The sequence below is a fragment of the Mobula hypostoma genome, chromosome 11, assembly GCF_963921235.1.
Source record: "Mobula hypostoma chromosome 11, sMobHyp1.1, whole genome shotgun sequence".
NCBI lineage: Eukaryota > Metazoa > Chordata > Chondrichthyes > Myliobatiformes > Myliobatidae > Mobula > Mobula hypostoma.
Genome location: NC_086107.1, coordinates 99,830,633 through 99,844,351, shown reverse-complemented (window position 1 = coordinate 99,844,351; position 13,719 = coordinate 99,830,633).

The window sequence follows — 13,719 nt, the reverse complement described above, 5'->3', positions numbered from 1 at the left end:
CTGGTGTGTGGGAAGGGTGCAAGCTTCAGATAGTAGATGAGTGACCACCAGGAGTAGTGAGGGGAGTAATCAGTTGGTGTAGGCTTCCCATCAGTGGATACTGCTGGGGAGAGGGGTGACCTGTCAGGGCTGTGAGGCTCAACAGGGAAGGGTAAGGTCAGGTAGAACGCTAGGGAAAGGAGGTTCTGTGGCTGGGAAAGAGACCGGGATGATGTGTTCCCTCCTAGATGATAGGATCAAGAATGGCTGCAGAATGTTCTCAAGAGGGAGGGTGAGTAGCCAGAGTTTGTGGTGCACATTGACACCGGTGACGTGGACGGAAAGGGGGAAAAGGTTCTGTGCAGTGAGTACAAGGGGATAGAGAAGAGGTTGAAGTACAGGAATGTGAAGGTAGTAGTCCTGGGTTACTCTCAGTACTGTGTGCTAGTCAGGGCAGGAACAGAATGATAGCACAGGTGAAGGAGTAGCTGAGGAACTGGTGCAGGGGGGCAAGGTTTCAGATTTCTGGATCATTGGGATCTCCTCTGGGGGAGATGTGACCTGTACAAAAAAGGACGGGTTACACCTGAACCGGAGGAGGACCCATATCTTTGTGGGCAGTTTTGCTCACGATGTTGGGGAAGGCTTAAACTAACTTGTGCAGTGGGGCGGGAACCAGAGAGAGGGCAGTTTATATACAAATCAATGCATTGTGTAGTGAGACTGTAAGGAAGGATGGGCATTGGGGCAAAATAGAAAACGGTGATGAATACAGGACTGGAGGTGCTGTATTTGAACGCGTGCAGTATCTGGAATAAAGTAGATGGTCTTGTAGCGTAGTTAGAGACCGGCAGGTACGATGTGGGCATCTCTGAGTTGTGGCTGAAAGATCATAACTGATAGCTTAACATCAAATCCTTAGGAAGTGGTGACATAAGAACGGAAGGTGTAGAATTCCTGTGGGTAAGAGTTAAGAAACTGCAAGGGTAAGAAAACCGATGGAAGTTGTATATTCTGAACATTAACCAGGATGTAGGCTATAAATTACAACAGGAGATTGAAGAGGTAATATTATGAGTCACGAGAGATTCCAATATGCAGGTAGATCTGGCAAATTAGATTGGTGCTGGATCTCAAAAGAGAACTTGTAGAAGGCCTATTATACAACTTTTTAGAGCAGTTTGTGGTTGAGCCCACTAGGGGAAAGGCAATTCTGGATTTGATGTAGTGTAATGAACTATATTTGATTAGGGAGCTTAAGGTAAAGGAACCCTTAAGGATGCAATAGATAGGATTTACTGTGCAGTTTGAGAGAGGGAAGCTAATGTATTAAAGTGATGTAAAGGAATTACAGAGGCATGAAAGAGAAGCTGGCCAAAGTTGATTTGAAGGGGACACTATTAGGGATGATGGCAGAACATCAATGGCTGAAGTTTCTGGGGTCAATTCAGAAGGCGCAGGATAGATACACCTCAAACGTGAAGTATTCTAAAGGGAGGATGAGATAACAGTGGCTTGACAAGGGAAGTCAAAGCATAAAAGCAAAAGAGAGCATATAATATAGAAAAATTAGTGGGAAGATGGATGATTGGGAAGCTTCTTAAAAATCAACAGAATGCAACTAGCCATGTGAGAAAAGGTGAAATATGAAGGTAAGCTTGCCAATAATATTAAAAGATACATAATTTTTTCCAGATACATAGTATAAAAGAGAGGTAAGTGGATATTATGACACTGGAGAGGTAGTAATGGGGCACAAAGAAATGGCAGACAAACTTTATAAGTATTTTGAGCTGGTTTACACTGAGTAGTTGCTATTACTAGGGAGAAGGTGCTTGGAAGCTGAAAGGTCTGAAGACAGATAGGTCAGATGGACTGCAACTCAAGGTTCTAAAAGAGGTAGCTGATAATATTGTGGAGGCATTAGTAATAATTTTCCAAGAATCTAGATTCTGGAGAATTGGAAAATTGAAACTGTCACTCCAATCTTTAAGAAGAAAGGAAATAATATATCAATTAGCCTGACTTCAGTGGTTGGGAAGATGTTGGGGACCATTATTAAGGAGGGGGTTTTGGGGTACTTTGAGGCTCATGTTAAAATAGGTCAAAGTTAGCATGACAAACATGAGAAAATCTGCAGATGCTGGAAATCTAAGCAACACATAAAATGCTGGAGGAACTCAGGAGGTCAGGCAGCATCGATGGAAAAGAGTAAACAGTTGGCATTTTGGGCTGAGGCTTTTTACAGCATGGTTTCCTTGGGGAAAAGCTGTTGAAATTCTTTGAGGAAATATTAGGCAGGATAGAGAAAGAAGAGTCAGTGGATGTCATTTATTTGGATTTCCAGAAGACCTTTGACAAGGTGCCGCACATGAGGATGCTTAAAAAGATCAGAGCCCATGGTATTACAGGAAAGATACTAGCATGAATCGAAGATTGTCTCCTGCCAGTCAGCCAACGTGGAAGTAAAAGAGGTCTTTTCTGGTTGACTGCGGGTAACAAGTAGTGTTCTGGCTTGGTATTGGGATCGCTTCTTTTCATGTTATATGTCAATTATAAATTTAAAAAATTTAATGATTAGGATGATGGAATTTATGACTTTGTGGATGACACAAAGATGGAGGGGCAGGCAGTAAGGAGTCTGCTGAAGGTTTTGGATAGACTGGGAGAATAAGCAAAAATGTGGCAGATGGAATATAGTGTAGGGAAGTGAATGGTCATGTTCTTCGGTAGAAGGGATAAAAATGTAGACTATTTTTTTAAATCGGGAGTAATTTCAAAAATCAAAGGTACAAAAGGACTTGGGAGTCTTCGTGCGGGATTCTTTAAAAGGTTAACTTGTAGGTTGAGTCGGTGGTAAAGGAGGCAAATGCAATGTTAGCATTCAATTCGAAGGGCTAGAATACAAGACCAAGGGTGTAGTGCTGAGGCTTGATAAGGCATTGGTCAGACCACACTTGGAGTATTGTGAGCTGTTTACCTGAGAAAACTGCTGGCATTGGAGAGGGTCCAGAGCAGATTCTGGGAATGATAGGGTAAATGTATGCAGAGCATTTGATGGCTCTGGGCCTGTACTTGCTGTAATTTAAGAAGAATGGCGTGTTAGGGATTCTTATTGAAACCCGTTAAATATTGAAAGGCCAAGATAGAGTGGATCTGCAGAGAATGTTTCCTTTAGTGGGTGAGTCCATGGACCAGAGGGACACAGCCTCAGAATAGAGTGATGTCTATTTAGAACAGAGATGAGAAATATCTTTAGCCAGAGAGCAATGAATCAGGAATTCATTGCCACAGACTGTTGTAGGGGCCAAGTCATTGAGTATATTTCAAGTGGAGGTTGATAGGTTCTTGATTAGTCAGGACGTCAAAGGTTATGGGAGAAGACAGGAGAATGGAGTTGAGAGGAATGATGGAATGGCAGAGCAGACCCAATCGCCTAATTCTCCTGTGTTTTGTATTCTGGAAAGGGTTAATTAGTCTACGTGAAAATGGAGATACTTCGCTCTCCCTTATTAGGGAGAGAGAGAGAGCCTGTGTTATGTCGAATGCCGGGTGAACACTGTAGTCTTTGGGGTGACTGCAAGTCTGTGTCTTTGCTGTTCCCTTGCTGGCGCCTGAATGCTCGATGGCGGTACAGAAGCTTTTTTTTGCCAGTGGGGGGAGGGGGGATTGTCGCTCACTGCCGCTTACGCGCGGGAGGGGGACCTTGGGGTTCTAACATTTAACTGTTGCCTATTCTTGGGGCACTCTGTTTTCGTGGATGGTTGGGAAGAAAAAACATTTCGAGATGTATATTGTATACATTACTCTGACATTAAATTGTACCTTTTGTGAGGTACTGTGCTGCTACTGAAATATATTTCTTTGCCCACGTGCTGTTCCCATTAACCCTTCCTGCTCCACATTGGCATTGGTTTATTATTGTTACATGTACTGAGATAGTGAAAAGCTTATCTTGTGGACTGTTCATACAGATCACGATGCAGTGGGGTAGAAGAAGGTAAAACAATAACAATCAAGTGTACAGGCCACAGTGAAAGTGCAGTGCAGTAAAGCAAGCGCAAGATTATAACGAGGTTGATTGTGAGGTCGAGAGCCCATCTTATTGTACAAGAGATCCATTCAATTGAGAGTCTGATAACGGCAGCATAGAATCTGTCCTTGATCCTGGTGTTACGTGCTTTCAGGCGTTTGTATCTTCTGCTGGATGGGAGAAGAGAGAATGTCCAGGTTGGTTGGTTTCTCAATTATGCTGGCTGCTTTACTGAGGCAGAAAGAAACATAGACAGAGTCCATGAAGGTTTCTATGATGTGTACTAAGCAGGTGATGGCCATTCTGGTATTGAACCCTCTATCTCCTGCTGTTGTTGCAGCCCTTGGAAGAATTGCCAGGTGCCCATGCACAGCCTGCCCCTTTCAGTTCTGGAGTACCACTCTGCTTCTCTAGAACCTCTGCTTTCTATATTTGTACCATTCCATTCTAGAATCTTCTGTTTTGAAAGCAAACAGTGTGTACTGACTTGGATGAAGGCAGCTGTAAGTGCCAGCTGGCTCCTGTTGGCACCTTTGGGTGGTGTGTACAGCGGCTGAGTGTGGGCACAAGGGGAAGGGGGCAGGCGGGACTCGGTGGAACCAGAGCAGAGGCTGCCCCCGGCGTGGTGGGATGGGGCAAGATGCTGGAGCAGCTTCAGAAGATCGACCAGCTAGGCCTGGCAGTGGAGGAGGCGTTTTATTCGTGGACTGTCAGGAGCTGTGAGAGGCTGAGGGCCATTCCCTCTGTCCGGCTGCTGTTGAAGTGTGGCTGCAGCTTGTCGGCCTTCCTGGGGAGGGTGCTGTGCTTCAGGACACTGGTGGCTTACTGGGGCTGGGCAACCAACTGGCTCAACGAATGGATGGCAGAGTTTGAAGCCATAGCACAACTGGATCTGAAAATGCCGCTGGGAGTCCTGGAGATGAACAGGTAACGGACAAAAGGGCAGGGCGAGGTTTTATGGGTCAAAGAGCCGATTGCCCAGACCAAGGCAGAGGTGCCTTCTTTCACGCAAAGGTCCTGCAATGCTACTTGTGAGAAGGCCGGGAGTCCCAGACCCTCAACCCGTAGCACCAAAACAAGCTGGCTTCTTTTTATAACCCCACTGTTGGTAGGAAGTTTGCTCTCTTTCCCTCTAACTGAGAGGAACTTTAAAAAAAGTCATTTTTTAACGTAGTCAAAAATGCCAACTGAAAAATGGCAGCAACACAAAGAGATATTGGGAGATTACTATAAGCTTGGTCGGGGGAAGAGGGAGGGAGATTAATCACAAGGTGGAACTGGGGCCTTATAAGGGTCGAGGGATAGCTCAGTGAGGCGAGAAATAGAGAAGAGTTACTGGGGAGGATTGTTGACTGAGCCGGTTACAGAGAAATGGAAAAGGGTATCAAAGAGTCACAGGGTGAATGGAAAGATAAGGAAAAATAAATCAGCCATGATTGAATGGTCATGCATACTCGATGGACTGAATGGCCTAATTCTGCTCCTAAGAGCAGGGGGATGTTGATGGGCTGTTGGTAAGATAGTGGGGTGACGTTGGAGAAGGGCCAGGTGATGCTATAAGGCCAGTGTTGTATTAGGGAGAGTGGGTGGGATGCTGGAGGTGCTTGGATTAGAGCCAAAATGTTATGAGGATATCTACCACCCCCTCTTCCCCAAGCCCTTCGCCCCTCCTGCTGTCCCCACTCCTCTGTAGCTCCTCTCCTCCCCAATCCAACCCCCTCCTTCCTCACTGTCCTCTGTGCCACCCACCGCTCAGCCCTCCGCTCTGTGTTTAGGAAAAGGTATAGCTACTATCAGAGCCTGCAGAATCAGATGCTGCCACTTAACTGGGACCCAAGCACCCGCCTGAGGCAGGATCTAGCGGCCGCCATGACCCTCAGGAAGTACCGCAATCATCTCCTCGACGTGCTGGAGTGGGCCAACCAATCTGCAGACAAACAGAGGTACACAGTGTCTGGCTCGCTGCTGGGGCAGTTATAAAGCGATCATCCTTGCTGTTGTGGTGAGGCATTCATCACAAACCACCACCCCACTCCACCCCCTGTCACCTACTGCCACAGCAGGATACAGGAGCGGAGACCCTCACATCCAGCTGGTGGGCAAAGACAAAGCACTCCCAGCTGTGTGTGGGGGTCAGTGAAACCCAGGATGAGCTGGGGCTGTCTGAGTCCTCTCGCAATGACCCAAGGCTCTTGTCCTTAACCCTTGACCCAGGCTCATGTTATACCTAAGCAACACACACACACACACACACACACAATGCTGGAGGAACTCAGCAGGCCGGGCAGCGTTGATGGAAAAGGGTAAAATGGTTGGCATTTCGGGCCGAGACCCTTCATCAGGACTGGGGGAGAAAAAGATGAGAGGTCAGAGCAAGAAGGTGGGGGGAGGGGAGGAAGAAGCACAAGGTGGTAGGTGACAGGTGAAACCATGGGAGGAGGAAGGGTGAAGTAAAGAGCTGGGAAGTTGATTGGTGAGAGAGATACAGGGCTGGAGAAGGGGGAATCTGTTAGGAGAGAACTGAAGGCCATGGCAGAAGGAAAAGTGGAGGAGGAGCACCAGAGGGAGACAATGGACAGGCAAGGAGATAAGGTGAGAGAGGGAAAGGGGAATGGGAATGGTAAAGTGGGGGAGGGGGGATTTACCAGAAATTTGAGAAATCGATGTTCATGCCATCGGGTTTGAGGCTACCCAGACAGAATATAAGGTGGTGTTCCTCCAACCTGAGTGTGGACTCATTGTGATAATAGAGACACAATCAGATTAAACACTATTCTGATTCCTACCCATATGCTGTTAATAGCTGTGTATGTTGACCTCTGAGTGTGAGTGGGCACGTGGCCAAGTGGTTAAGGCATTGGACTAGCTACCTGAAGGTCGTGAGTTCAAACCCCAGCCGGGGGAATGTGTTGTGTCCTTGAGCAAGACACTTAATCACACATTGCTCTGCGACGACACTGGTGCCAAGCTGTATGGGTCCTGATGCCCTTCCCTTGGACAACATTGGTGTTGTGGAGAGGGGAGACTTGCAACTGCTGGTTTTCCAAACAACCTTGCCCAGGCCTGTGCCCTGGAGAGCGAAGACTTTCTGGGCGCAGATTCATGGTCTTGCAAGACTAACGGATGCCTTTACTTTATGTCCCAGACTAGGATGTATATGGATGGCTGAGAGTAGGAGTAAATTGGGTTTGGCTGAATATCCCTCTGCTGATGTAAACTTGACCTGGTCAATCAATCCCCACTGGTCCTAATGCTGCATTTCCATGGAGGGACATTGGGGAGTGTTTTGGGGGCTTTACTGGTGTGATTGGGGAGAGGAGAGTGGCTGCTTTTACAGCCAAGACTATCAGGGACTGCTGTTTATTGCAGGATCATAATTCAGGAGGGAGAGCTGGCCAAAAACCTCCAAGCACTGGACGATCTGAAGAAGATCTGGAGACTCCTCATTGAGGAAGAGAAGCGACTGAATGAGGAGCTGAAGAATAACCCGATGCAGAGTTTTACACAGGAAACCTCCAGCCCAGGCTCTCTGCTCGATTAGCCTTTTGTCACACCTCCAAGATTCTTATAAATAATAAATAAAAGCATTCAGAGAAAGATAAGTTGACAATTTGTTTTAATAGCCCAGTGGTTTCTTAGGCTGCAGACAAAATGGGTTTTGGGGAGTTATCCCTGTGCAGGCCTTGTTGAAAATGGTATTTCAGTCAAAACGGCGACAATTGTTAAAAGTTATGTTTGTGGAATGGAGGTTTCATATAACGTTCAGATGTGGCACCAAATGGATGCACTGCCCTGGGAAGAGATGTTCACATTATCTGCAACACTCACAACATGCTGGAGGAACTCAGCAGGTCGGGCAGCATCCGTGGAAACGATCAGTCAACGTTTTGGGCCGGAACCTTTCGTCAGGACTGTAGAGGGAAGGAGCAGAGGCCCTATAAAGAAGGTGGGGGGAGGGTGGGAAGGAGAAGGCTGGTAGGTTCCAGGTGGAAAACCAGTAAGGGGAAAGATAAAGGGGTGGGGGAGGGGAAGCAGGGAGGTGATGGGCAAGCATTTAAAGGTTGCATGGATGAACTACAACAATTGTTCATCCCAGTTTGGCAAAAGAATAAATCAAGGAAGGTAGTGCACCCGTGGCTGACATGAGAAATTAGGGATAGTATCAATTCCAAAGAAGAAGCATACAAATTAGCCAGAGAAAGTGGCTCGCCTGAGGACTGGGAGAAATTCAGAGTTCAGCAGAGGAGAACAAAGGGCTTAATTAGGAAGGGGAAAAAAGATTATGAGAGAAAACCGGCAGGGAACATAAAAACAGACTGTAAAAGCTTTTATAGATATGTAAAAAGGAAAAGACTGGTAAAGACAAATGTAGGTCCCCTGCAGACAGAAACAGGTGAATTGATTATGGGGAGCAAGGACATGGCAGACCAATTGAATAATTACTTTGGTTCTGTCTTCACTAAGGAGGACATAAATAATCTTCCAGAAATAGTAGGGGACAGAGGGTCCAGTGAGATGGAGGAACTGAGCGAAATACGTGTTAGTAGGGAAGTGGTGTTAGGTAAATTGAAGGGATTGAAGGCAGATAAATCCCCAGGGCCAGATGGTCTGCATCCTAGAGTGCTTAAGGAAGTAGCCCAAGAAATAGTGGATGCATTAGTGATAATTTTTCAAAACTCGTTAGATTCTGGACTAGTTCCTGAGGATTGGAGGGTGGCTAATGTAACTCCACTTTTTAAAAAAGGAGGGAGAGAGAAACCGGGGAATTATAGACCGGTTAGCCTAACGTCGGTGGTGGGGAAACTGCTGGAGTCAGTTATCAAGGATGTGATAACAGCACATTTGGAAAGCGGTGAAATCATCGGGCAAAGTCAGCATGGATTTGTGAAAGGAAAATCATGTCTGACGAATCTCATAGAATTTTTTGAGGATGTAACTAGTAGAGTGGATAGGGGAGAACCGGTGGATGTGGTATATTTGGATTTTCAAAAGGCTTTTGACAAGGTCCCACACAGGAGATTAGTGTGCAAACTTAAAGCACACGGTATTGGGGGTAAGGTATTGGTGTGGATGGAGAATTGGTTAGCAGACAGGAAGCAAAGAGTGGGAATAAACAGGACCTTTTCAGAATGGCAGGCGGTGACTAGTGGGGTACCGCAAGGCTCAGTGCTGGGACCCCAGTTGTTTACAATATATATTAATGACTTGGATGAGGGAATTAAATGCAGCATCTCCAAGTTTGCGGATGACACGAAGCTGGGTGGCAGTGTTAGCTGTGAGGAGGATGCTAAGAGGATGCAGGGTGACTTGGATAGGTTGGGTGAGTGGGCAAATTCATGGCAGATGCAATTTAATGTGGATAAATGTGAAGTTATCCACTTTGGTGGCAAAAATAGGAAAACAGATTATTATCTGAATGGTGGCTGATTAGGAGAAGGGGAGGTGCAACGAGACCTGGGTGTCATTATACACCAGTCATTGAAAGTGGGCATGCAGGTACAGCAGGTGGTGAAAAAGGCAAATGGTATGCTGGCATTTATAGCGAGAGGATTCGAGTACAGGAGCAGGGAGGTACTACTGCAGTTATACAAGGCCTTGGTGAGACCACACCTGGAGTATTGTGTGCAGTTTTGGTCCCCTAATCTGAGGAAAGACATCCTTGCCATAGAGGGAGTACAAAGAAGGTTCACCAGATTGATTCCTGGGATGGCAGGACTTTCATATGAAGAAAGACTGGATGAACTGGGCTTGTACTCGTTGGAATTTAGAAGATTGAGGGGGGATCTGATTGAAACATATAAAATCCTAAAGGGATTGGACAGGCTAGATGCAGAAAGATTGTTCCTGATGTTGGGGAAGTCCAGAACGAGGGGCCACAGTTTGAGGATAGAGGGGAAGCCTTTTAGGACCGAGATTAGGAAAAACTTCTTCACACACAGAGTGGTGAATCTGTGGAATTCTCTGCCACAGGAAACAGTTGAGGCCAGTTCATTGGCTATATTTAAGAGGGAGTTAGATGTGGCCCTTGTGGCTACGGGGGTCAGGGGTTATGGAGGGAAGGCTGGGGCGGGGTTCTGAGTTGGATGATCAGCCATGATCATAATAAATGGCGGTGCAGGCTCGAAGGGCCGAATGGCCTATTCCTGCACCTATTTTCTATGTTTCTATGAAAGGTGAAGAAGGAATAGGGGAAAACACAATGGGTAGCAGAAGGAGGTGGAACCATGAGGGAGGTGATAGGCAGCTGGGGGAGGGGGCAGAGTGAAATAGAGATAGGGCAAGGGAGGGGGAGGGAATTACCAGAAGTTGGAGAATTCAATGTTCATACCAAGGGGCTGGTATGTTCATACAAAGGGGCACATCATCTGCTTTCTCAGACAGAGTTGACAGTCCAGCGACAGAGTTTGTAAGTTGGGTGGGAGGGTAGGGGGTGTGTGTGTGTGTGTATGTGTTTGGGGATTTGTGCTCTCACTGCTTCTCAATCTGACAACTCAACTCTCAACTGGCACCAGTAACAACAGGTTATCTGGTCACGACCCACCCAGCCAACACACTTTTCGTCCCTCTTCCCTCTGGGAGAAGGCTCAGGAGCTTGAAGATTCGCACGGGCAGATTTGGGAACAGCTTCCTTCCAACTGTGATAAGACTGCTGAACAGATCCTGACCCGGATCTGGGCCGTACCCTCCAAATATCCAGACCTGCCTTTCGGTTTTTTTTTTGTACTACCTTACTTTCCATTTTTCTATTTTCTATTTATGATTTATAATTTAAATGTTTAATATTTACTAATTTTTACTATTTTTAATATTTAGTATTTGTAATCCAGGGAGTGGGAAGCGCAGAATCAAATATCGCTGCGATGATTGTACGTTCTAGTATCAATTGTTTGGCGACAATAAAGTATCTACTGTGTTGCAGTGGGTGGGATCTTCCTGTGCCTGGAGTGATTGTCACTTTTCCGACAGAGTTCTGTTGAGGTGAAAGGGGCTTTGAAACGGCAAGTGCTGTTCCGCAGTTAAGCTGCTCCATAATCCCTGGCCCAGAGGTAACAGGTACAGTGTACTTGGTTGTCTTTTATAGGCCATGTTTTTAGACTGCTTTTGCACTGCTCTGCACAGAAGTTCAAAGTATGCTTACAGTGTACAACCTTGAGATTTGTCTTCTTGCAGGCAGTCACGAAACAAAGAAGCACGATAGAGCCCATTCAGAAAAAAACCCCACACAACAAGAGCATCAAATAGCCAGTGCGTGTGGGGAAAAAACTGAACACATCGCGCGAGCAATAACAAGTCAACAAGTGGCATTGACCGTAGAGTTTCCAAAAGTGAGTCCTCAGCACTGTGCCGATGGCCACAGGCCACAACTGCACGGTCAGTTCAGACCAACTCACGCAAATGGTGAAGGAAGAAATAGTTAACAAAAAGCACAAGGAACATGAACTGCAGAGACCCCAGAGTGAGTCCACAATCGCGGAGTGCGTTCTGTGCTGAGGTGAGCCAGTCCTGAAGCCCAATGGTTGCATAAGAACATGAGAAATAGGAGCAGGAGTCGGCCATCTGGCCCGTTGAGCCTCCTTCAATAAGATCATGGCTGATCTGACCATCTACCTGCCTCTTCCCCATAACCCTTAATTCCCCTACTATGCAAAAATCTATCCAACCTTGTCTTAAATATATTTACTGAGGCAGCCTCCATTGCTTCATTGGGCAGAGAATTCCACAGGCATCAGCTGTTTCTGAACTTGACGGCTTGGGACCCAAGATTTCTGCATCTTCTGCCTGCCGGTAGAAGCAAGAGAGACCGGTCAAACCCAGGCAGACGGTGCTGAACGGTGTTTGTTTACCGCTCGTCCTCAACAATTTCAATCTTGCCTGATACTTTAATTGGCTCGGAGCAATGCAGCCGACCGTAGGTTCATGTTCCGCCGTTAGGGATCGATAGAGAATCTCGACCATGCCTCATCCCCCGGGAGATCGCAGCAGTGCCAGATTGTTCAATCGGCCCAAAAATATTTTAAGACCGTAAGGCATAGGAGCAGAATTAGGCCATTCAGCCCATTGAATCTGCTCCACCATTCCATCATGGATGACCCTGGATCCGACTCAACCTCATACACCTGCCTTCTCGCCATACCCTTTGATGCCCTGACTGATCAGGAAATGATCAACTTCTACCCTCAATATACCCGCAATCTGCGGCAGAGCATTCCACAGGTTTACTATTTCTCTGGCTAAAAAATTTCCTCACCTCTGTTCTAAAGGGTCACCCCACAATTCTGAGGCTGAGCCCTCTGGTTCTGGATAACCCCACCACAGGAAACGTCCTCTCCACATCCACCCTATCTAGTCCTTCCAATGTTCGGTAGGTTTCAATGAGATCCCCCCCCACAACCGCATTCTTCTAAATTCCAGTGAGTACAGGCCCAAAGCTGCCAAACACTCCTCATATGTTAACCCCTTCATTCCTGGAATCATCCTCGTGAATATTCTTAAAAGGGAAATTATAGACTGCATTCAATCGCATTTCAGAACAAGTATATTTAGAGGAGAGTATCTAGTAGTTTTGTAAGCTGTCTGCAAGATGTCGCCATTAGTTTATCCAATAAATTTGACAGCAGATGATGGCCTTGATATTTTTAATACTGAACAACCATATTTGTAAAGTTGCTGGCTAGCTGCTTATGAATATTTTAAGTACCGGGGGAGGGATGTGGAATGAATTTCCAATTCCAAGGGCAATGTGGGAGAGAATGCTTACATTGATCTTGAATAAGTTAAAAGGAAGGCACAATATCTGGGCTGAAGGGCCTGTACTGTGTCATATTTTTCTATACAAATCTGCAGTCTTGCATCCTCTAAAAAGCCAGAGGAAATCTGGCTCCGTAATGTCTTTGTGCTCCTGTCTTCGATCAGGATCACTTTATGTAGGGTAGGTTTGTATTTAATTTAAGCTTTTCTTGCGAATGTGGTGTCTCTGATGCCATGTGTCTGTGATGCTGCTGCAAGTCAGCTTTCCATTGCACCTGTGCACACAAGGATTTATGCAGATGACGGTAAACTTGACTTTGACTTTGACTCTGAGGGCACGAGGGCACTGGGGCACGGGATGTGTCCAGTTGACCAGCTCACTGGGTGCAGATCAGAAATCAGGAGCCTGGCTTTAAGATCTCTTAGAAGAGAAAAGATAGCTTTACTTGTCACATGTACAAATAGTGACACACGGAAACTGAACTCCTTTCAGACTCAGGCTGAACTACAGAGGACGGGGAGGAGATCTGGCCCTGCACATGTAGCATGCAGGTCCACCGGTGTGTGGACACGCCCTGGTGCTCATGAACCAGATCCCCAGCTATGGGTAATTGGCCCCTCCGCCTTGAAGGCAGCCTCGGAGAGATGAAGGCTACGGGCATAAACCGGAGTGGAGCCCCGAACACCCGTCCAGCAGCTCCTGCGCCAAGCTGGTGCCAAATGAATTGCTTCATAAGCTTTCCTTTGGACTACAGTGGTGAGGCCGAGAGGGGGATCTTGACGACTGGGCATCTCAGGATCTCCATACCTTCCGCCCAGGCTTGTGTCGATGATGGTCAGCACCCATTGTCCTTCGAGACAGACATACCAACCACATATGTTGTTGATGTCAGTGACCAACACAGTAAGAGGATGAGCTGGGGGCAGTCCACAAGTCTCATCTTGCCAACACAGCATGC